The sequence below is a fragment of the Somniosus microcephalus genome, unplaced genomic scaffold (assembly GCF_052327205.1).
Source record: "Somniosus microcephalus isolate GS21.2 unplaced genomic scaffold, FLI_Smic_1.0 unresolved_chr2, whole genome shotgun sequence".
Lineage (NCBI taxonomy): Eukaryota > Metazoa > Chordata > Chondrichthyes > Squaliformes > Somniosidae > Somniosus > Somniosus microcephalus.
The window spans coordinates 57,501,784-57,526,289 of NW_028225180.1; the positions used below are offsets into that span (position 1 = coordinate 57,501,784).

General features: G+C 44.9%; 1 pseudogene; it reads right to left on the reverse strand.

The window, feature by feature from the left end:
• LOC147092691 (uncharacterized) overlaps positions 1–13,824 on the reverse strand; it is a 75,481-nt pseudogene extending 61,657 nt beyond the window's left edge.
• Between the last annotated feature and the right edge of the window lie 10,682 nt (positions 13,825–24,506).

A 24,506-nucleotide genomic window follows, 5' to 3' on the forward strand; every position in this document is an offset into this window, starting at 1 on the left:
GGAAGTTTTGTCGCTAAAGTCTTCCTCCTTTCTATTGCTGCAGCCTTGAGTTTTCTCCCAGCCGAATGATGAGGGCGGTTGCCTCTTTTCGACGCTCTTTCGTTGCTTTGAAAATATTGTTGCCGCAGGGTACGATCGGACTCGTCGCCACTGTAAAATCTGTGGGTTGTGCAGTTAATTACGACACAGGCTTCAGGAGTAACATACAACAGGACTTTACTATTCGAAGGTCAGGGCGAATCTGCCCTATAAATCATGCCACAGCACTTATATACCGGTGTGGTCACCATCGGTATTACCGTATACAGAAGCCAAACAAGTAGTGCCACACCTAAAATAGTTCTCTTGAAGGTGAACGGTTACATACAATAGTCTCTTAAAGGTAGACGGTTACATACACTGCACTATCCACGAATATCTCAGCTTCATGGATGCTCCACAGTGACTCCAGCCGCAGCTCCAGCTCCGAACAGCGGATTTCGAGTAGCTTCAATTGGACACACTTCCTGCACATGTGTTCACCCTGGACACCTATAGTGTCCCTGACTACCCACATAGCACAGGAGGAGAACTCCTCGCAGCTGAGCTGCCCTACCATGCACTATTGTTTACTTACTCAATTTACTTCCATTAAATTAAAGAATATTATATACACCATGGACCTTACTTCCATTTAATCATTACTTACTCTTAGCAAGAGACATTACTTTGACTTTAACGACTGGACTGTAAAAATTCTCACCAGATCAAACTTAGCAATCAGCTCATTCCCTGGTTGTGATGTCACATTAGCGGTTTCGCAGTTGTTGTTTGACTGCTTCCGCTCTCAGGCTCTTTCCTTGCAGAAAATGTCTGATTATTCTGCTAGCCTTTCTATATCATGTTGCAGTAGCTTGATATCATGATCACTGCTCGCCGCACCCCCAAGTTTGCTGTCATCGGCAAACTTAGAAATTATACTCTGTATTCGAATATCCAGGTCATTTAACAAAAAAGCAGTGACCCCAGCACTGATCCTTGGGGAACACCACTGTCTACCATCCTCCAGTTTGAAATGCAGCCATTTACAACAACTCGCTGTTTCCTGGCCTTAATCTAATTCCTTATCCATGCAGGCAGTGACTCACACTATTCCATGATCCACAATTTTGTTAACCAACCTTCTATGTGGTGCTTTGTCAAATACATGTAGACAACATGCATTCCATTCCCTACATCAATCATCGCTGTTACTTCATCAATCAATTCAATTAGAATACTCAAACAAGATTTGCATTATACAAATCCGTGTTGGTTCTCCTTAATTATCATGAACCTCCCCAAGTGCCCGTTAATTTATTCTTTCTTTTTTGCTTCTAAACCTTTACCTACCACTGATGTAAAACTGACCAGCCTGTAGTTACTAGGATTGTCCTTGCACACTTTCTTGAACAATGGTGTCAGATTTGCCAATTTTAAATTATCAGGTACCTCCCCTGCATCTAGGGAAGATTGGAAAGTTATGGCAAGCACTCCCACTATCTCCTCCCCAATTTCCCTTAGCAACCTGGGATGCAAACTATCTGGGCCAGGCGACTTGTATAAGTATACCCAACCTTTCTAGTACATCCTGTCTATCAATTTTCGCAGCTTCCATTGCTTCTACTTTTTCCACTTCTACTGATATTTTGTCAGCATTCACCTCCTTTGTAAACACCGATACAAAGTACTCATTGAGTAATCTGGCCTTGTCCTGCGCCTCTAAGCACATACCTCCTTCTTTGTCTCCAATAGGCCCCGCCCCACCTCTTACAACAATCTTACTGTTTACATGATTGCAGAGTATGTTTAGCTTCCCTTTTATGTTTCCCGCCATTCTATATAGATTTTCAAAAGGGATTCGGTAAGGAGCCACACAAGAGTTTATAGCACAAAATTAGGACTCATGGGATTGGGGGTAATATATTAGCATGGAGCGAGGATTGATTAACGGAGAGTAAACAGAAATTAGGAATAAATAGGACTTTTTCAGGTTGGCAGACTGTAACTAGCGGCGTAACGCAAGGCTCAGTGCTTGGGCCTCAGCTACTCATAATTTGTATCTATGACTTATTTGATAGGACTGAGTGTACCGCATCCACGTTTGCTGATGATCCAAAGTTAGGTACGGAAGTAAGCTGTGAGCAGAATGCAAAGTGGCTGCAGAGAGATATAGGGGCAGAAATTAGGATCGGGGGCTTACCACGCGTGCAAGCCCCCGATGTGCACTCCCCCGATGTGCACTTACCCAATGCGCCGGCCATTGAGCTTCAGGGACGCCTGGAAATCTTGTTTTAAGATCATGACTCCCGGGCAGCATCTGACGTCATGCCGCCCAGGAGTGCAGCCAGCGCGAAGCCTGGAGCGTGCAGTCCAAGTGAGACACGCCCCTTGAGGTATCAGCTTAATAGGACACCCCCCCAATGTCTCTCACAAGCTGCAAAGCATTCTTACATGCAGAGCAGCATTTTAAATAGGTTTTTGGTATTTTTATGAAGCTTTTGGTAACTTTTATAAACTTTTACATTATTTTGAAGAATCTGAAGTAGTTTTAAACAGAATTAAAGCAACTTAAAGATTTTTAGAAGCACTGAAAGCAGTGTTTCCATTCCATTTATTAGATTAGCAACATCGTCGTCGTACGTGTCTTCACACTGTTCCCTTTGGGGAACTGTATGAAGTGGTGGAAGGATTTATGGCCGTGATTAATTCTCCATCGTGAACGTAACCATCTTTGTACCAGCCATTAGGGTGGTTAGTTCTATGGCAGGAGGGTTTTACGGGCTCACACAACCTATACGACGGGGGTGGGGGGCACCCACACCCGCGGACGCAAGTATCCCGCTGGATGTCCAACCAGAATTTATAGTTGGAGCTCCAACTGCACTTGCCGGGACTGTCTGGAGCGGGGTTCGAAACCCTACCCCGTCTGGCCCGGCGGCAGGGATCCTACCACTATGCCAAAGGCCCACTCTGATTAACAACGTGAAATGGCTGGAATGAGCACAATTCACGGCACTAAAAGAACTCACAATTGAACTGATGATGACCTCAGCAATCTCCTCAACGAGCTGGAGGCGCAACGCCTGCTCATCATTGGTAATGAGAAGTCCAAGGCACTGCTAAAAGGACAGATGATAGCTTGGTCTTTCAAGTGACAGCATAGGGCTCCAGTCACGGGGAGGGAAAGGCGCAGGAAAAGTATGGGTGTCACCTTTTGCGTGGAGTGGGCCTTTTGCATAGCGGTAAGCATCCCCGCCGCTGGGCCAGAAGGAGTAAGGTTTCAAACCCCGCTCCAGACAGTCCTGGCAAGTGGAGTCGGAGTTCCAACTATAAATTCTGGGTGGACATCGAGCGGGATACTTGCGTCCGCGGGTGTGGGTGGCACCCCCACCCCTCAGATGGGTTGTGGGAGCCGGGAAAACCCTCACACCATAGGACTAACCACCCTAATGGCTGGTATGAAGATGGTTATGGTCACGGAAGAAGCGTTAACGTGGCCAGAAATCCTTCCACCACTTCATACAGTTCCTGAAAGGGAACAGTGTGAGGATACATACGACGATGACCTCTTGCGCAATGCACCTTCTTGGACCCTCAGTAGCAGATGCGAGGGGGCAAATGATGCAATTGTTAAATTTTTCATTTTATTGACATGTAAAATGTTGTGTTTTCTGTTTTCATTGAAATGTTTATCTGTGACTGAAAGGATATGTAACCTTTTCCTTTAAACAGTGCAGCCTGTAGTCAGTTTGAAAAAAGTTAGCAACGTTTACTGGAGCCAAAGTATTTTAACAACAACTTTTTGAAAATTACAACATAGCTTGTTTCCACCTTGAATGTCTGTATTGCACTAAGAAAGCAGAAAAAGTCACTTTAAAATGTTAACACATTTTTTTCTGAACTATTCATGTTTAGAATTGTTTGAAAAGCAGGGAATAGCTAGTTAACATTTTAAAGTTATAAACTGTCTACATCAAAACTGACCCTGAAAATTGTTTTAGGATGCAATAAAAGTTCACTGCTTCACTTTAAATTGTGTCTGCTCCTTTCTTTGCCTTGCGGGTGGAGGGGGAGGTACAAGGCGCCATTAGCTCGTGAAGGTGTTGGCTACTAGCAGTTCCCGGGCATTTTTCTCGCTCACAGGCCTCCTGCTTACACAGACGTCCTTGCAAGGAAGAAATGGAAAGAGTTGTTAAAGTAATTTTAATGAAGTGACTGGCTAGAAAATCACCCCGGCCTATGGCAGGAGAAACGCGTTATCGTCTTGGTAATACATCATACCCACCTGATCAATTTCACAGCCCGAGATGATTTTCCAATAAGTTACTTTCTCTCAAAGTCATAATTAAATACATATATTCATACACATAAGTAAAGGAATATATACATACATACATATACGTAAAGGAATGTATACGGACATACATACATAATTACTTACTGATGAAAAGTTTTTTTTTTAAATGTTGGAATTGTTACATTATTCATTTTAGAACAGTCATTTTCATATTTAATAAACACAGCAAATTCAATTCACACAGCCACAATTGCTCCTTCTACCCACAGTACTGAAAACCCATTTAAAAAAAAATATATACTTTAAAACTTACCTCATCATTTCTTAAAATAACTTTCCTCCCTTTCCCAAACAAAAATATTGCCTTTCAGAAGCTCCACGATAAAATATATCTTCCTCCGCAGCCTCTGGAGCAACTTTACTCATGCTTTTTTCATGTGTAAGTTGCAAGGACTTAACCTCACTGAATCCATGAATGAAATCGATGAAGTTCACTGCGCATGCGCTGCCTGTGCAGTCGCACGCGCTGTGCATCTGAACCCCTTCGTTCAGAGGACAGGAAATGCCGGTTTTCCCCACATGCGCTGTGCATGCTGAAAACCGGCATTTCCTCCGGCCAGACGCGTGAGTACCCCGACCGCACTCACGCATTTGGAACGGAATCACTGGGCCATAGAGTAGGCTGACTGAGTGAGCAAGAACCTGGCAAATGGAATAAAATGCGTGGAAGTGTGAAGTTATCCCCTTATGTCGGAACAACAAAAAAGCTGACTATTTTTGAATGGTGAGAGACTGGGATATGTTTGCATTCATTGGTATTTTTGCGTACCTGTACATGTATCACAGAAAGTTAACAGGCAGGTACAGCAATCAAATAATAAAGCAAATTAAGTTAGCTTTTGTTACAAATGAATTAGTATATAAGAGTAAGGAAGTCTTACTGCAGTTAGACAGGACATTTGTGAGGCCACACCTGGAGCACTGTGTATAGCTTTGTCCTTAATTAAGAAAAGACATACTAGCCTCAGAGAGAGTACAACGAAGGTTCACTTCTCTGTTTCCTGGGATGAGGGGATTGCTCTATGAGGAGAGAGTCAGTAGACTAGGCCTGTATTCTCTTGAGTTTAGAAGAATGTGATGTCATCTAATTGAGACATATAAAGTTCTTAAGCGGCTTAACAGGGTTAATGCTGGGAAAATGATTCTGCTGGCTGGGGAATCTAGAACACGGTGTCACAGTCTCAGCATTAGGGGTCGGCGATTAGTACTTTGATGAGGAGACATTTCTTCACTCAGAGGGCGGTGAATCTTTAGAACAGTCCATCTCAGGTAACTATGGTTGCTCAGTCGCTGAGATCGATATTTTTTTGGGAACTAAGTGCTTTAAGAGATATGGGGCTTATGCAGCAAGGTGGAGATGAGGTAAACAATCAGCCATGATCTTGTTGAATTGCCGAGCAGGCTCACTGGACCAAATGGCCTACCCCAGCTCCCATTTCCTATGTCTGTATGATCCTGCCAGGAAGCTGAGCGATTTCAGTTTACCGAGATCCTGCAGGTGTGTACGTAGCTGGATTAACGTGTGTAATACAACAACTGCAAATTTATCAATTATTCCAAAATCGCAGGGCATTGGACCTTAACTTTAAGCAGAACAGTCGAACATTAATCACAAATCCAAATGAAGTTGAATTGTTTCCCCAGCCTTTGAACTTCTGATTCCCGGATTCTGACAATCTCGAAACAAACGGCTGCATTCAAACATTGAGATTCTCAGGAGTGAATTAAACTGATTGAAATCTCTATGTCATCACTTACTATTCAGGTGACTGGATACTTGAGATAAACCTCGTTCGATGTTCATGTAATCAAATGGATCTGAACCTGTTTAAATCAATTAACTATTTCAGATCTGTACAATATTTTAATAAAATCTGCATTGCTTAAATCAGCGATTGAATTCCGCATGTGATTTTTCCATACCAAGTTTCTGTATTTCTTTCAGTATTTTATTCAGCTTTGGTAACTTGTGGCACATATTCACAAAGATTTACCAAATCACCCTTTGGGGCCGACAGCCTTTCTCCATCACCAGAATTACGAGAAGTTTGGAACTCTCCACCCGGCTTCCCTTCTCCATGAGCTCAGTGATTTCCTGTAAAGAATAATAATGCATACATTGAGGAATGGAGTGAAAGACAAACACTGAGATTGACAAGGAAAGGATATGCTTTGTGATGGGATCTCTCAGTTATTGGAGCACAGAAAGCAGCCACAGGGCCGGGTACTGATCCATTCTCAACAAGGACTGAATATCCTGTAAACATCATCATTCACTCATTCATGGCCATTGTATGAGATAAAATTAATATGGAAATCAAGAATATATCTCTAGGAGAGTGAGGAATCACTGACAATCTGCACGAGTGTTAATGCCATGCGTTTTCTCTCCCTCAGTGTCCAACATGACATCAGATTACTAAATGACAATAAGATACACCTGTTTCTCACACATCTTTCCTGCGTTTACAGTTCGAACAATGGAGCCAAGACAAAGTAGGATAAAGTAGCAGAGGTGACACAAATCTAGAACAAATGTACGTTTTAAGGAGTAAAGGGAAGTGGGTAGGCCAATGGAGTGAATTCCAGAGCGTAGGGCCTAAGACAACTGAACGCTCGACCTCCAGTGTTAGTGTAAAGGAAGCGGGTGCACAAGAGGCTAGAGTCAGAGGAACAGAGAATTCCAAATGGCACGGGATGGTAGTAGGCCTGGAGTGAGTTAAAGAGATAGTGCGGGGCGAGGCCATGAAGAGATTTAAACAGAAGGGTGGGAATTTGAAATTGGAGGAATTCTAGAACCAGGAGCCACAATGTGTGAGTGAGCACAAATATGATATCAGAGCAGGACCCGGGGGGTGACAGGGTACAGGCAGCAGAATTTTGGACCAGCTGAAGATTACAGAGGGTGGTGTTGGGAGGGCATCCAGGGGAGCATTGGAATACTCGAGTCTGGACTTGACAAAGGCATGGATGAGTGCTCAGCAGGAGGTGGGCTGAGGCATTGGTGGAGGTGGGAAATGTTACATAGAAACATAGAGATAGGAACAGGAGTAGGCCATTCGGCCCTTTGAGCCTGCTCCGCCATTCAATGAGATCATGGCTGATCTTCGTCTGAGATCATAGCTGATCTTACCAGTTCAGTACCGCGTCCCCGCCTTTTCTCCGTAACCCTTAATCCCCTTAGCCTTCAGAAATATATCCAATTCTCTCTTGAAAATATTTATTGAATTAGCCTTCACAGCCCTCTGTGGCAGGGAATTCCACAGGCTCACCACTCTTTGAGTGAAGAAATTCTTCCTCATCTCTGTTTTAAATGATATGCCCGCTATTTTTAGACTGTGGCCCCTGGTTCTGTGCTCCCCTGCCATTGGAAACATTCTCTCTGAATTCAGCCTGTCCAGGCCTGCCATAATTTTATATGTTTCGATGAGATCCCCTCTCAATCTTCTAAACTCCAGTGAGTACAAGCCCAAACTATTCAATCTCTCCTCGTAGGTCATTCCCGCCATTCCAGGTATCAGCCTGGTGAATCGCCGCTGCACACTTTCCATGGCAAGAACATCCTTCCGCAGATGGGGCGACCAAAACTGTACACAATACTCCAGATGCGGTCTCACCAGCACCTTGTACAGCTGTAGTAAGGTATCCCTATTCCTATACTCGAACCCCCTTGATATGAAGGCCAACATACCATTTGCCTTCTTAATCGCCTGTTGCACCTGCATGCTCTCCTTCAGTGACTGGTGCACAAGAACACCCAGGTCCCTCTGCACTTCCCCATCTCCCAATCTATTGCCATTTAGATAATAATCCACCCTCCTGTTTTTACCCCCAAAGTGGATAACCTCGCATTTATCCACATTATAGTGCATCTGCCACGTATCCGCCCATTCCGCCAACCTGTCCAAATCGCACTGTAGCCTCCTGACATCCTCATCAGAGCCCACCCATCCTCCTAGTTTAGTGTCGTCAGCGAATTTGGAAATATTGCATCCAATTCCCTGATCCAGATCATTTATATATATTGTGAACAGCTGGGGTCCCAGGACAGATCCTTGCGGCACCCCGCTGGTCACTGCCTGCCACTCCGAAAACGAGCCGTTTATTCCAACTCTCTGTTTTCTATCCGCCATCCAGTTCTCTATCCACGTTAATACTTTGCCCCCAATCCCATGAGCCTTAATTTTGCATGATAATCTTTTGTGTGGAACCTTATCGAAGGCTTTCTGGAAGTCAAGGTACACCACATCCACTGGCTCTCCCCCATCTATTTTACCAGTTACTTCCTCAAAAAATTCCAGCAGATTAGTCCAACACGATTTACCCTTTGTAAATCCATGTTGACTCTGTCCGATTCTTTCCCCATTTGTCAAGTGCTCCGCTATTTTATCCTTAATAATGGACTCTAGCATTTTGCCCACAACCGATGTAAGGCTTACTGGTCTATAATTCCCTGCTTTCTCTCTACCCCCCTTTTTAAATATTGGGGTAACATTAGCTACCCTCCAATCCACGGGAACTGTTCCCGAGTCAATGGAGTTCCGGAAGATGATCCTTAGAGCATCTGCTATCTCCAGGGCCACCTCCTTAAGTACCCTAGGGTGTAGTTTATCAGGCCCCGGGGATTTGTCGGCCTCCAGTCCCCTCAACTTACCCAACACCATATCCCTAGAGATACTAATTTCTGTCAGCTCCTCCCTCTCATTAGTCCCTATGTTTGTCGATATTCCTGGGAGGTTATTTGTGTCCTCCTTTGTGAATACAGAACCAAAGTATGAGTTTAATTGGTCTGCCATTTCCTTATTCTCCATTATATATTCTCCCGAATCGGACTGCAAGGGACCGACTTGGGATTTTACCAGTCTTTTCCTCCTGATATACCGATAAAAGCTTTTGCAGTCTGTCTTTATGTTTGCTGCAAGTTTACTTTCGTATTCTATTTTCCCCTTCCTGATTAATCCCTTTGTCCTCTTTTGCTGTATCCTGTACTGCCCCCAATCTTCCGGTCTGGTGCTTTTTTTTGCCAGTTGATATGCCCTTTTTTTTGATTTTATGCTGTCCCTAATTTCCCTCGTTATCCACGGTTGGGTCACCTTTTTAGGTTTATTTTTATGCCAAACCGGTATAAACATGATCTGGAATTCTTCCATTCTATCTTTGAATGCTTGCCATTGTCTATCCACTGTCAATCCCCCCAGAAACACCACCCAATCAATCTTACCCAATTCCCGTCTCATACCCTCGTAATTCCCTTTATTTAAGTTCTGGACCTTAGTCTCTGATTCAATTTCCTCACTCTCCATCTCGACTGAGAGCTCGATCATATTATGATCGCTCTGACCCAAGGGGCCTCGTACAAGAAGATTGCTGATAAGTCCCTTCTCATTGCACAATACCCAGTCTAAAATGGCCTGATCTCGAGTCGGCTCCTCGACATATTGGTCCAGATAACCGTCCCGAAAACATTCCAGGAATTCCTCCTCCTCAGAATTTTTACTAATTTGGGTAGTCCAATCAATATGTAAATTAAAGTCACCCATGATGACAGCTGTGATCTTATCGCACGCTTCCCTAATTTCCCTTTTTATGCCTTCCCTCACCTCCATATTACTATTTGGAGGCCTATATATCACACCCACTAACGTTTTCCTCCCCTTGCTATTTCTCATTTCTACCCATACGGATTCCGTTTCATCCGAGTTAATATCCTTCCTTTCCATTGCATTAATCCCCTCCTTTACCAGCAATGCTACCCCACCTCCCCTACCTTTTTGCCGATCCTTCCTAAATATTGTATATCCCTGGATGTTAAGTTCCCAGCCTTGCCCACCCTGCAGCCACGTTTCTGTAATCCCAATCAAATCATACTTGTTTACCTCTATTTCCACAACTAATTCATCCACCTTGTTCCTAATGCTTCTAGCATTAAGATACAAAGCCTTCAGGCTTGCTTTTTTCACACTCTCATTATGAATTAGTTTGGCCCTTTGTGTTTCTCTCCTTTGCTTATTGCTTCTCACCTTTCTACCATCTATTTCTAACTTCATATGACTTCCCTCTTTTCCACTACCTAGGTTCCCATCCCCCTGCCAAATTAGTTTAAATCCTCCCGAACCGCCCTAGAAAATATTACCCCGAGGACATCGGCTCCCTCACAGTTCAGGTGTAGACCGTCCCCTTGGTACAGGTCACTCCTCCCCAAGAACTGGTTCCAATGCCTCAAGAAATTAAATCCCTCTCCCTTGCACCACTGCTCAAGCCACGTATTTAGCTTATCTATCTTACTCTCTCTAAACTTATTAGCTCGTGGCACTGGTAGCAATCCAGAGATTACTACCTTTGAGGTCCTACTTTTCAATTTAGCTCCTAACTCCCTAAATTCAGCTTGTAGGACCTCCTCCCTCTTTTTACCTACATCGTTGGTACCTACATGTACCACGACAACTGGCTGATCCCCCTCCCCCTTCAGAATGCTCTGCACCCGCTCCGAGACATCCTTGACCCTTGCACCAGGGAGGCAACATACCATCTTGGAGTCTCGGTCTCGGCCACAGAAACTCCTATCTATCCCCCTTACAATTGAATCCCCTATCACTATAGCCCTATCCCTCTTTTTCCCGCCCTTCTGTGCAGCAGAGCCAGTCATGGTGCCCTGAACCTGGCTGCTGGTGCCTTCCCCTGATAAGTCATCTCCCCCAACAGTACCCAAAACGGTAAACCTGTTTTGGAGGGAGATGACCGCAGGTGACTCCTGCACTACCTTCCTGCCTTTACCCTGCCTTTTGGTCACCCATTTACTGTCTGAGCTAGCCTTTACCTGCGGTGTGACCAACTCACTGAATGTGCTATCCACAACATCCTCAGCATCGCGTATGCTCCAGAGTGAGTCCATTCGCAGCTCCAGCGCCGCCATGCGGTCTGCTAGGAGCTGCAGCTGGACACACTTCCTACACACATAGTTGTCAGGGACAGTGTCCCTGATTTCCCACATGGCACAGGAGAAGCATGACACGGGTCCGAGCTGCCCTTCCATGACTTAACCCTTACAAAGTTACAGAGATAGTCTGTGATTTTTGTGATGGAGCCTATTTGGTGTCGGGAGTACAGCTTCAGGCTGGACGATGAGATTGTGGATTGTCTGGTTCAGCCTCAGACATGGCTGGGGATCGACTGGCATGGAGAAGGGGTTGGTGCTGGGGTTAGAAGACGATGGATTCAGTCTTTGCCGTGTTGAACTGGAGGAAATTACAAACGCAGAATCGCAAAAAAACATAAAATCTAAACAGTAAATTAATATAAAAATTCGCAACTATTAATATTTCACCTCTCTGTCATTCCAACTGTATCTAGAATGGAACAGAAATCTATCAATTACTATTAATTGAAGTCAATGGGAATCGGGTGAAACTCTCCACTGGCTCGAGTCATACCTAATACAAAGGAAGATGGTTGTGGCAGTTGGACTTCAATCACCACAGCCCCACGACATCGCTGCAGAATTTCCTCAGGGCAGTGTCCTAGGACCAAACATCTTCAGCTGCTTCATCAATGACCTTCCTTCCAACATAAGGTCACAAGTGTGAATGTTCGCTGATGAATGCGCAGTGTACAGTTCCAATCACAACTCCCCAGATAATGAGGCTGTCCATGCCCGCATAGAGCAAGACCAGGCCGCGATTCAGGCTTGGGCTGATAATTGGCTGTTTACATTTTCACCACACAAGTACCAGACAATAACTATCTCCAGCAAGTTAGATCTAACGACCGCCCCTTGATATTCAATTGAATTACCATCGCCTAATCCCCAACCATCAATATGCTGGAGGTCACCTTTGACCAGAAATATAACTGGACTAGCCACATAAATTCTGTGGCAACAAGAACAAGTATGCTGCTGCGACTGTCTCACCTGATGACTCCCCAAAGCCTTTCCACCATCTACAAGACACACGTCAGTAGTGTGATGGAATAATCTTCATTTGGCTGGATGAATGCAGCTCGAACAACACTCAATAAGCTCGACACCATCCAGGACAAAGCAGCCCGCTTGATTGGCACCACATTCAACACATTATACATTCACTCCCTCCACCACCGGTGCACCATGGCTGCAGTGTGTACCATCTACAAGATGCACTGCCGCAACTCACCAAGGCTTATTCGGCAGCACCTCCCAATTCTGTTACACTAACTCCTGTATGTTGTCTCTGGGCTCTCCTTTCCCCAACTAAAATAGTTTCCCTTTGTTTTCAGTCCACACAAGAGTTATACCTGAACCATTCCCCTGTCCTTTGTACAGAAACTGCCGGATCCGCTGGGTATTTTCTGCTCTTCGCATCATCGTTTCAGATACACAATATTTGCAGTTTGGTTTTTATATTTCCTATTTTGCCAGTTGTTATTCTGTAATTTTCTACGATTTCAAGATTTGATATTGAAACAATTCTCAGTGCAGTGAGGAAAGTAAATGAATTTTTGAGATAATCCCAGTACGTTGTAAATCATTGGTCTGACCACACTTCGAATACTGTGCACAGTTCTGCTTGCCTCAATAATAAAGATTGTCGCAACTATTGAAGAGATGAAAATAAGTGATTTACAGGTTGGAGGGGTTGGATTAGGAGGAGCTTTTGAGTAAATTGGGCATGTTCACACTGGACAAGTGAAGGTGGATGATGATATTATTGCTGTTTCACTTTGTCAAATATAGTAGAGACAGAAGACACGACCTGTGCTTGAAGGAGGGTAAATTCAAAAATACTGTGTGGAATCAATATTTCAGTGAGTGATTGGTCAATCTGGGGAACAGGCTCCCTAGGAAAGTGCAGGAAGTAGTTTTCATTGACTCATTAAAGGGCAAATTAGATAGATTTATTTCTGAAAATAGCAGTTTGGGATGTAGTATATGAATAATTTGCGATATGATATGTGTTAAGGGCAGCATGGTTGGGAGGTACATGTGTCTTTGGTTCTGTTGTTCCCAAAGCACTCCACCACTGGGGGTTTCCTCACCACATGTCTGTGTCTGTTGTAGACTAATTGATAGAGATCGATTAGCCAACAACTCCATTATCATTGTAGCACTCGCCTACAAGGATGGTGGAAGGGGGATTAAATAGACTTTGGTCTTGTCTCATCTGGTAATTTCTTTGATCCTCTGTTAGGACATTCTGTCAATTCTCTGAGGTTAGAATATTCTAACCTCATTCAGTGTCCCTCCCACTTACTGGATACCCTTGTCCACTGAAATGGTCCACGCCTGTTAAAAAGAGACTGAGTCCCTCCACACCTTCTTCAACCGCCTGTTCCAGTCTGGTCCGGTAGAATTTTGTCAACTGGAACAGCTGGTAATCGTCGCACTTTGCCAAGTATTCTGTGATTGTCGAGTTCGCATCTGTGAACAGAAATGGCCACTTTATCAAAACCTTCTGAAAACCGATATACATCGCACATGCTACATTCCATCGATCTGTATAGTCACTTCTTGTGCAGAAGTATTGCAAATTTGTCAAACACGAACTGTGTTTCCAGAGGGAGCGGGTGGGCGGGGAATATTGTTGAAGCAGCTACGATGGAGGAGCCAATGTATGTTAGTGAGCACAGAGGTGAGCGGTGAAATTGGCTTTGTACAAATTAGGACATGGGTAGCCGAACTTTGGATAACCACAAGATTACATAGGTTAGCTTACGTAGGGTAGAACAGCCAGGATTGTCAAGTCTAGAGATAACAAATGCATGGATAAGGGTTTCAGCAGTGGATGAGCTGAGGCAGGGGTGGAGAGGGTCGATGCTACGGAGGTGAAATATATGGTCTGAGTTGTGCCGTGGATATGTGGTTGGAAGCTCATTTTAGGGTCAAATGTGACACCGAGGTTGCGAAAGGTGTGGTTCAGCCTCAGAACGATTTTACAGAGAGGGATGGAATCAATGGCTAGGGAACTGCATTTGTGGTGGGGAGCGAAATCAAATGCTTCGCTCTTCCAAATATATAATTGGAGAAAATTTCTGCTCATCTAGTACTGAATGTCAGACAAGACGTCTGAAAATTTAGAGACTGTGGAGTGGGCGAGAGAATTGATGGCAAGTTAGAGCTGTATGTCATCAGCATATATGTGGAAACTGGTGCTGTGCTTTCATATAATGTTGCCAAGGGGCAGCATGTAGATCAGTACTACGACAGTCCCAAGGATAGATCCTTGGAGAAACACCAGTGGTAACAATGCGGGAGCGGGAAGAGAAGCCATTGCTGGTGCTTCGCTGGCTACGGTAAGTAAGATTGGAACCAGTTGAATGCAGTCTCACCCAGCTGGACGGCGGAGAGTTGTTGGAGGGGGATGGAGTGATCAAACGTGTCAAAAACTGCAGACAAGTATAGAAGGACGAGTAGGGATCGCTTACCTTTCTCTGAGTCACACAGGATGTCATTTGTGCCTTAGGGTGCTGTTTCCGTACCCTGGCAGGGGTGGAAACCTGATTGGATGGATTCAAACATAGTGTTGCAGGAAAGATTGGTACGGATTTGGGAGACGACAAACGTTCAAGAACTTTGGAGAGGAACGGGAGGTTGGAGATGGGGCGCTAGTTTGGAAGGTTGGCGGGGTCAAGAGTTATTTTTGGAGGAGAGGGGTGATGATGGCAGACTGAGGGAGAGGGGGACAGTGCCTAAGGGGAGAGAACCATTAACAATGTCAGCTAACATGGGAACCAGAAAAAGGAAGTTGAGTGGTCAGCAGTTTGGTATGAATAGGATTGAGGAATTAACTTTAGGGAAAATCATAAAGATGGAGATCGAAAGAGATTTGGATATCCGCGTGCATAGTTCCTTAAAGGTACATGAGCAATGCCATTAAGTGATAGCTAGAGAAAATAAGGTATCGGTGTGTATCCATAGGACACCTGATTATAAGACGAGTTAGACTGTTTTGTCCTTGCACAAAACCTTCATCAGGCCGCACTTAGAATACTGTGTCCAGATTTCGTCTCCTCACATGGTCGGTGTTATTGAGGATTTGGAAGCGGTGCAGAGGAGGGGCTTTAGACTAATTCCCAGTCATAGCATCTTAGTTATCATGATAGGCTAAATGAGTTGCGAATGTGCACTTTAGAGAAGCGTATACTTGGAGGTGATCTGATTGAGTATTAAAAGATAATGAAGGGAATAGATTAGGTCCACGAATTACGTTCTAAAGAGCATTTTCACAGAAATCACAGAAACCCCACAGTGCAGATAGAAGCCATTTCGGCCCATCGAGCCTGCACTGACACATATCCCACCCGATCCCCGTAACCCCTACACCAACACATATCCCACCCTATCCCTGTAACCCCACGTATTTAATCCCCCTAACACTAAGGGTCAATTTATCATAGCCAATCAACCTAACCCGCACATCTTTGGACTGTGGGAGGAAACCGGAGCACCCGGAGAAAACCCACGCAAACACGGGGAGAATGTGCAAACTCCACACAGACAGTCGCCCGAGGCCGGATTCGAACCCGGGTCTCTGGCGCTGTGAGGCAACAGTGCTAACCACTATGCCACCGTGCTGGAGGAGGAGTGCAAGGTACAGAGATTTAGAAGTTTAGGAAGGACATTGCAGAGATGAGGGCCTAGTCAGCTGAAGGTACGACCGCCAATGGAGGGACGAAGGAAGTGGTGGATGCATGGAAGGCCAGAATTTGAGCAGCACAGAGATCTTTGAGGCTTGCATTGCTGGATAAGGTTACAGTGATCGTGAAATACGTGGTCATGTACGGATTTGAGATAAGGATTAGCCAGTAAGCAATGTAGTTTAGCGAGTACATGGGTGCTGGTTGAACGGGACTTGGTGCACGTTAGAATATAGGCCACAGAGTTTTTTAATAAAATGAAAATCACCGAGGATGGTAGGTAGGATATGGCCAGGAGTCCGGTCCCCTCTGCAAAACCAGTCACTACGCCAGGATTATCCTGAAAAGTAAAAATAACCCCGACTTAATTTCTCCACTAGCAACCGCCTACATAAAACAATCTCCTCTGCCCTCGCAACCCTCACCTCCAACCACAAATGCGAGCAGCTCACAGACATCTTTGTCACTAAGATTGAAACCATCCATTCAAATGCCTCTGCTGCCTCCCCTCCTTTCTTGCCCACCAACCCAATCCTGCACCAGTCTCCCCCTGCCCTAGCCCTGAAAGCAAGTCTTTCTCTGATTTATCTTCTTTCTCCTATAATGCCATTTCCGAGCTGGTCCTGTCATGTTCCCTTAACCCCATTCCCACTAGACTGCTGACCACCCAATTTCCTGTGCTAGCCCTCATGCTAGCTGACGTTGTCAATGGTTCCCTCTCCTCAGCTACTGTCCCTCCTTTTCAGGCCCAATATAATTGTCACTCACCAAGGAACTCTCCCTTGTGTAGGATACTAAATAACATAACAGGAAAAAGAGCTGAAGAATGCAGAAGTCAGTATTAATGACTTTATTTATGAGAATGTTTTCTGTGTAATAGAGAATAATTAATGTTCTAGATTAAGTTGTTAGAATTTCGCACGGAATGTGAAGCAAGTAGGAGATGCTAGGATAATGCAATTTAAGAAGCATTGGAGAATTTGTGTTAGAATTATAGCCAATTTGGAGCCGAAATGCCTATGTTTCAGCAGTTATCATTATTTTAAAAATTGTCTTCTCGTCTACAGAAACGAAGCCACAGTCCAGTGAGCATGGAGTGGATGAGGTGCGACATTGACATTTACTGGTGTCGTAGTTCATGACACGTTACAATACTCTACGAATTGATAGGTTTAGAGCGAGTCACCTGACATTGTCCACCCATGTGTATAAATAGGATTACTTTCAGTAATCCTTTATATTCTGTGCTGAGGAATAGCATTGTTTCCTCTATAGTTCTCACACTCTGAGGAATATCCTACTAGTAAGAGTACGGATGTACATAGATACATAGATACATAGAAGATAGGAGCAGGAGTAGGCCATTCGGCCCTTCGTGCCTGCTCCGCCATTTAATGAGATCATGGCTGATCCTTTAATTCAGTATCCCGTCCCCGCCTTCTCTCCGTAACCCTTAACCCCTTTTGCCCGTAGAAATATATCTAATTCCCTCTTAAATATATTTAATGAGCTGGCGTACACTGCCCTCTGTGGCAATGAGTTCCACAGGTTCACCACTCTCTGAGTGAAGAAATTCCCCCTCATCTCTGTCCTAAATGGTTTAGCCCTTATCCTTAAATTATGTCCTCTAGTTCTGTTCTCACCCGCCAAGGGAAACATTCCTTCTGCATCCAGTCTGTCTAGACCTGTCAGAATTTTATACACTTCTATGAGGTCCCCTCTCAATCTTCTAAACTCCAGTGTGTACATCCCTAAACTACATAGTCTCTCCTCATAGGTCATTCCCGCCATTCCTGGTATCAGCCTGGTGAATCGCCGCTGCACCCCCTCCATGGCAAGAACATCCTTCCTCAGATGAGGCGACCAAAACTGTACACAGTACTCGAGGTGTGGTCTCACCAGTGCCCTGTACAGCTGCAGCAAGGTATCCCTGTTCCTGTATTCTAACCCTTTTGCTATGAAGGCCAGCATACCGTTTGCCTTCTTGACCGCCTGTTGCACCTGCATGCTCGCCTTCAGTGACTGGTGTACAAGAACACCCAGGTCTCTCTGTACTTCCCCCTCTCCCAATCTATTGCCATTTAAATAATAATTTGCCCTCCCGTTCCTGCACCCAAGGTGGATAACTTCGCACTTGTCCACATTATAGTGCATCTGCCATTTATCCGCCCAATCGCCCAGTCTGTCCAAATCGCTCTGGAGCTTCCTGGTCTCTTCCTCTGAGCCCACCCCACCTCCTAGTTTAGTGTCGTCTGCAAATTTGGAAATGCTGCATCCGACTCCCTGATCCAGGTCATTAATGTAAATTGTGAACAGCTGGGGGCCCAGGACAGATCCCTGTGGTACCCCACTTGTTACTGCCTGCCATTCAGAAAATGAGCCGTTTATTCCAACTCTCTGTTTTCTATCTGACAGCCAGTTCCCTATCCACGCCAAAACTTTCCCCTTTATCCCATGAGCCTCAATTTTCCATGCTAATCTTTTATGTGGGACCTTATCGAAGGCCTTTTGGAAGTCCAGGTACACCACATCTACTGGCTCTCCCCCATCTATTCTACCAGTTGTACTTTCTGTCTAGGTTAATAAAGTCAACAAGTTGATTTTCTCTGGAATCCAAACCAATATAATTTGGATTAATATTCTTGTACCAAGTAACACCTTCACCTCATTACTTACCTCCCTTTCCTCTTAAGTTTATGACTGTGTTATCACCTCCCAAATGCATGCGCATGTTTCCTGCAACTTCCTGTTTTAATCAGGTTTCCATTGTTGCTGCAACAGGATGGCATTCCCTGTGTCTGTATGTGATGTGGTGGATTTTCGCTCCTCGACATCTCTGCAGCCTTTCACATGGTAGAACACAACATCCTCCTACAACTCCTCTCCTCCACTGTCCAGTTCTGTGAGATTGCCCTCACTTGGTTTCACTCTTACGCATCCAATCTCCAGCAATATCTTCTCTTCCTCCCCATGTGCAATTACGCAGAAGTCCCCAAATGATCTATCCTCGCTGCTCCTTTTCCTCGTCTACATGCTGCACCTTGTGGCATCATCCACAGAGATGGGATCACTTTCCACATGGACACTCACACTCCGTTCTTTGCGTTGTCAGATTGCTTCTCTAATATGCGGTCTTGGATGAGCTACAACTTCTTTCAGTGAAACATTGGGAAAACCAAAGCTTCCTTCTTCAGCCCCCGCTCTAAAATACTTAAACTTGCCACAGAACCTATCCCTGTCCGAGGTCATTACCTCACACTGAACCAAATAGTTTGCAACCTTGGCATCCCAATCGAAACCTAGCCACGTGTCTGATTCCATGTCCTCTCCATCACAAGGACTGTCTGATTTCGCCTCCAGAGTTGAGAGGCCCCGCCCCTACTTCAGTCATTTTACTGCTGGAACATATCTCCAATCACCTGTTACCTCCAGAGTCGACTGTACCAAAGCTCTGTTGATTAGCTATCCATCACCCACCCACCATAAACTTCAGCTACTTAGCAACTCTTCTGCCCGTGTCCTATCCCAAATATCACCCTTATCCTTGTTGACCTAACACGGCTGCCGTTCGCCCAAAGCCTCCATTGAATCTTCCAAGCTCGTCTTTAAATCCCCTCATAGCTTTCCTCCATTTCTATTGCTGTCAGCTCATCCGGCACAACAACCTTCACCCCCAAATCACCCGTTTTCCTGCACCTAACCTTGTGTGCTTTGTCCACCCTTTTCCCCACTATTGGCAGCCGTGCCTTCAGTCGCTGAGCCCGCCCACCATGTGGATTTCAGCTCACCGGCTGACCATTGTGGCTGCTGATAGAGGAAGGTCACCTGGAAGAGCCTGCTGAGTCCGCCAAGGTGCAACTTCAAATGAAGCAAGTTCTAGCCGGAAGAGGCTGTTACCCCGCAGGATGTGTTTGGTTTTCACGTGGGATCCCTTTGGTATTAGGAGAGATTGCCATGCTGCAGCTTGGAGAAATGTCACAGAGGACTTTGGCACTTTGCTGGGCTTGGTACAACAACAAGCCTCCATTTAAGTTGCACCATTAATGTAGACAACTGCCACAAGGCGTTTCACAGAGGCTTATATTTAAAAAAAAGACAGCAAGACTGCGAAGGACTTGTTATGAAGGGTTGGAATAACTTGTTCAAAAGTGGGTTTAAAGAAGGGTTTTAAAGAAGGGGGAGGTGGAGAGGTTGAGAGGTTTAAATGCCAATTGCAAAGTGTAGGTTGTGGGTGGCTGAAGGCGGATGGAGCCATGTTGTATGGCAGGAGAAAGTTACAGAGATTTGAATGGATTCAAGCAAAAAATGAGAATTTTTCATTTTTCAGCGATAGAGACCGCGAAGAGACAGACGCAACATTCCTCTGGTGAGAACCAGCGATAGAATAGTAAGAAGGGCAGCACGCAACAGGCACATTAGATTCAAGTAGTTAATCCATCCTTTCTCCCCTCAGATTGCACACTGACTGAGTATGTATTTGCAGCATTTTCTGCCAGAGTGGAGCACAGTGCACTGCGCTCCATGTGGAGCTCTGCGTGCACTGCCGTACAGATGGTTGCCACAACGTCAGTAAACATTCAGTAAATTTTCGTGCTGAGGGGGAAGAAATATTCACTCCATTCCCCGGAGCTATAGGCAGAAGTTTTTCGGCCAATCGTAGGTTACAGTGAATGTGGTGTTGATAAAGGGCTAGTTGCACACAATGGGCTGAGAATAGCTTTTTGTTGAGTGTTCAATCACTGTCTTAAAGACGACCGATGCAGTCACCAGGGGCAAAAAAAGAGAAAGATTTAAATTTATGTTGAACCTTTCACGAGCACGGGACGTCCCAAAGCACTTTACAGCCAATGAAGTAGCTTTTTGAAGTGTGGCCTCTGTTGTAGTATAGGAAACGCGGCAGCCAATTTTTGCACAGCAAGTTCCCACAACGAACAATCTACTAAATACCAAATAATCTGCTTTTGGTGATGTTGAATGAGGGATAAACACTGGCTTGGAAACCGGGGATAACTCCGTTACTCTTCAAAATAGTGCCATGAGATCATTTACACTTACCTGGGAGCAGACGGGGCCTCGATGAAATGACTCATTCAAAAGTTGGCTCCTCTGACCATGCAGCCCTCGCTCAGTACTAATCTGGTTTGTCAGCTTAGAGTTTTGTTTTCTAGCCTCGGGAGCGGGACTTGAAAACCCACAGCCTTCTGACTCAGCGGCTTGAGTGTTATAAACCGAGCCAAAGCTGAGCCAAGGAGCAGTTACAAATAATTGAAACTTTCACCCTTCAGAGCGCAAAAACTAGAAACAATGATGGTGCATTTTCTTAATTAAAGTGTAGCTTGCAAAAGCTCTTCTAATACATTTTCCATGACTGCACAAACCACTCTGGGTAGAGCTATATCGTGTATAAGTAAAACAGGTTTATTAAGCATTAAACATGCAGTACAAAGAAGTAATGCAAACAAGGCGATAGTCTTTCGTCCGCCCGCCATTTATGAGAGCTCTTCCATATGTACCAAAAGAGGTACACCACCCCGTTTATTATTGCCACTACAAGTACTCCCACTAAGAGTACCAGCCATGGCTCCTGTTCCCAGGTCTGATAATGCATTCCCCAATCCCCACTCTCCGCATATGGTATACCTCTGGGTAATCCATTTCTATTCCCATGCTTCCGTAATTGTGACCAGTGTGTCCATTGCCCTACGCTATTCATATTATTGATTTGATCCCGTGGTGGGCCCACAACGGACCATCCCGTAATTGTACCTTCGAGCAGTCACATTGCCCGGCCAGTCATATGTTCATACGGAGTTAATCCTGTTGTCCAGTTAGGGGTTGCCCTTTGTCTCATCAAGATAGCAGGTAGTAGTTCAGCCCAAGCCTGTCCGGTTTCTTGGATGGCTTTTGACAAGGCTGTCTTTATTGTCCAATTCATCCGTTCTACCATTCCCGAACTCTGCGGGTGGTAGGGGATGTGAAGTTTTTGTTTAATGCCCAATATAGTGCATAGTACTTTCATCACCTGTCCTGTGAAATGGGTTCTCTGATCTGAGTCTATTTGAGTGGTGATGCCCCAGCGGGGAATCACCTCCTCGGCTAAAATTCTGGCTACTGTGGTTGTGGTGTTGTTTCGGGTGGCAAATGCTTCCACCCACCGGGTGAACAATCTATCATCACTAGACAGTACTTTCTTCTGCGAGGGTTTGGCAGTGTTCCCGTAAAATCAATTTGGATATTCTCCCACAGTCATTGTGGCCGTGGTTGATGAGCCATTCTTATTTTAATGGCCTTTCCTGGATTATGTTTGGCACATGTAATGAAATGCTGAAAATATTTAGCAATGTCTCATCCCAAGCCTGGCCACCACCAATCCCTAGTGACCTACTGATCGTGGCATTTCGCCCTGCATGGCTAATGCCGTGATGTTATTCCATGAGTGTTTTTCGTAAACACCTGCAGGCCGCCAACCTTCCATCCTTTCTCCCAATTGGGCTGAGGTATCCTAGTGCATCTTATATCTGCATTTTAAATTGGTCATACGCAGTTTGTCGGATGTCCCGAGCTGCATTATTGGTGGGACACCATGTCCCATCCTTTGTCCCATCTGGTAGGGCATTCCACTTGTCTCGGGGACATTTAACCCGTACCAGTTGGTGGACATCTTTGTCATGCATGTCATACATTTCCTGCAAATTTTCAAAACTCAATATTTTTACTCCAGGGCTTCAGGTTACCCAGAGATCTCATGATCTCCTGCTTTTCTGGAGGACTGAATGCCTTATATCTATGTTTGTTATTTGCTGCCTGTGCTCCTTGTGTCACCGTCAAAGGTGCAAATGCGAGGCATTCTTCCTCCTCACTATATCATCCTCTCCTTCCTCCGTTTCATTATATGGAGGAGGTGCTGGAGCGGTAGGTGTACATAATCGGGGACCAAAGAGTCCCTTCTCACTCTGACTCACCTGAAGTTCTCTTAGTTTTTTTTAATTTCTGCTCCAGCTGTTTTAATTCCTCTATCTTTGGTTTCAGTTTGAGGGTACACTGTTAAAGCTGTCGTACTATTAATACACCGGCCTTTTGGGTACGTTTGTTTTCCTCTTTTTTGCCTCCAAGCCTTCTGAACGGCGGGGTCCCGATTTGGGCCACATCCGTCTTTTAAAATGTTGTCGATTAAGCCCTTCCTGTCGTCTGCATAGAATCTAGTAAGGGTTTCTTCCTCACCCCAGTCTAATCCTTTCCCCGACGCCATCTTGTGGTCTGACTTTTCCCAGATTTACATACAACGTCTACTTGAGTTTATGTCCATTCGGCCTCTACACAACACTTAAATCCTATCCCAAAATGTATCCTGTGTTCTGACCTTCCCCGGTTACATACAACTTCTACTTCTGTTTATGTCCGTTCGGCCTCTCCACGTGACTTAAACCCTATCCCAATCCCGGGATCACGATCCTGTGATTAACATATGTTCTCTACGTCGTTGCATTCTGGCCTTTACATGCGCCTTACGTCCTCTTAATTCCAGCTCAGTCTGCTAGCTGCTCGAGATAACTAAGCGCCCTTGTCCGTGTCGACTCGGCTCGTCTTACTTTTTTCTACTAATTGTTCGGTTTTACTTTGTAACACACATAACTGATATACTAACATTACTCTGGCTTTCTTTGCCTTCTTCTGTTTCTGTTTCTCCCACCAATTGTTTTTCTCCTTGGGGACAACTGAAGGATCCCACCCATCTTGAATCACTTTGTCTATTAAGCCCTTCTGGTCATCTGCATAGAACCTACTAAGAGACCCTTCCAGCCCCCATTCAAGGTCTTTCCCCGACGCCATTATGTGATCTGACCTTCCCTCACTTCCTCTGCGAATGAGTCTCTTCAAGTGGGCCTACTTCTATTATGCCATTTATTGATCGCAATGGGATATCCCTCAATTGTCACACCAGTTCATGTGTATCACACATTCACTCACAGGTTTCCACCGTCACCTTGTCCTCTCGGTGTTCCCTTCGACCAATTAAATCTTGGCTATCACGTGGGGCATTTGCCCTCTTAATTCCGGCTCAAGCTAGGCGATTGAGATAATTTATGACAATTATAGCGATGGAGACACTCATTTCTCTTACACACCACTTAAACCTGTCTCCAAATATAATCCTCCTAATATTCTCAATTATGAGAAACAAAAGACTGGATACAAAATTCACGCAGTTTAACTACCATCTTTTATCGCAGAGACAATGTCCCTTCCAATACTATAATTTATGCATAAATTAAGACCATGCTCACTCTAAGTCTAGGTGTGTCTCTTTTAACAATTCACAGGCTCTGCACGATTCGGATACTCGCTCCGTAGACAGACAGGTGTCCGCCTGGATCACATAATATTCTGGGTAGTATTCCAAATCTACTCACCCGCTCCTGTCCTCTTGGTCACTGTCCGTCTACGTTTTGATGTAACCTGCCGACTACGCCAAATGTTGTGGCGAAAAATAATACTACAATAAATTTCACACACTAGC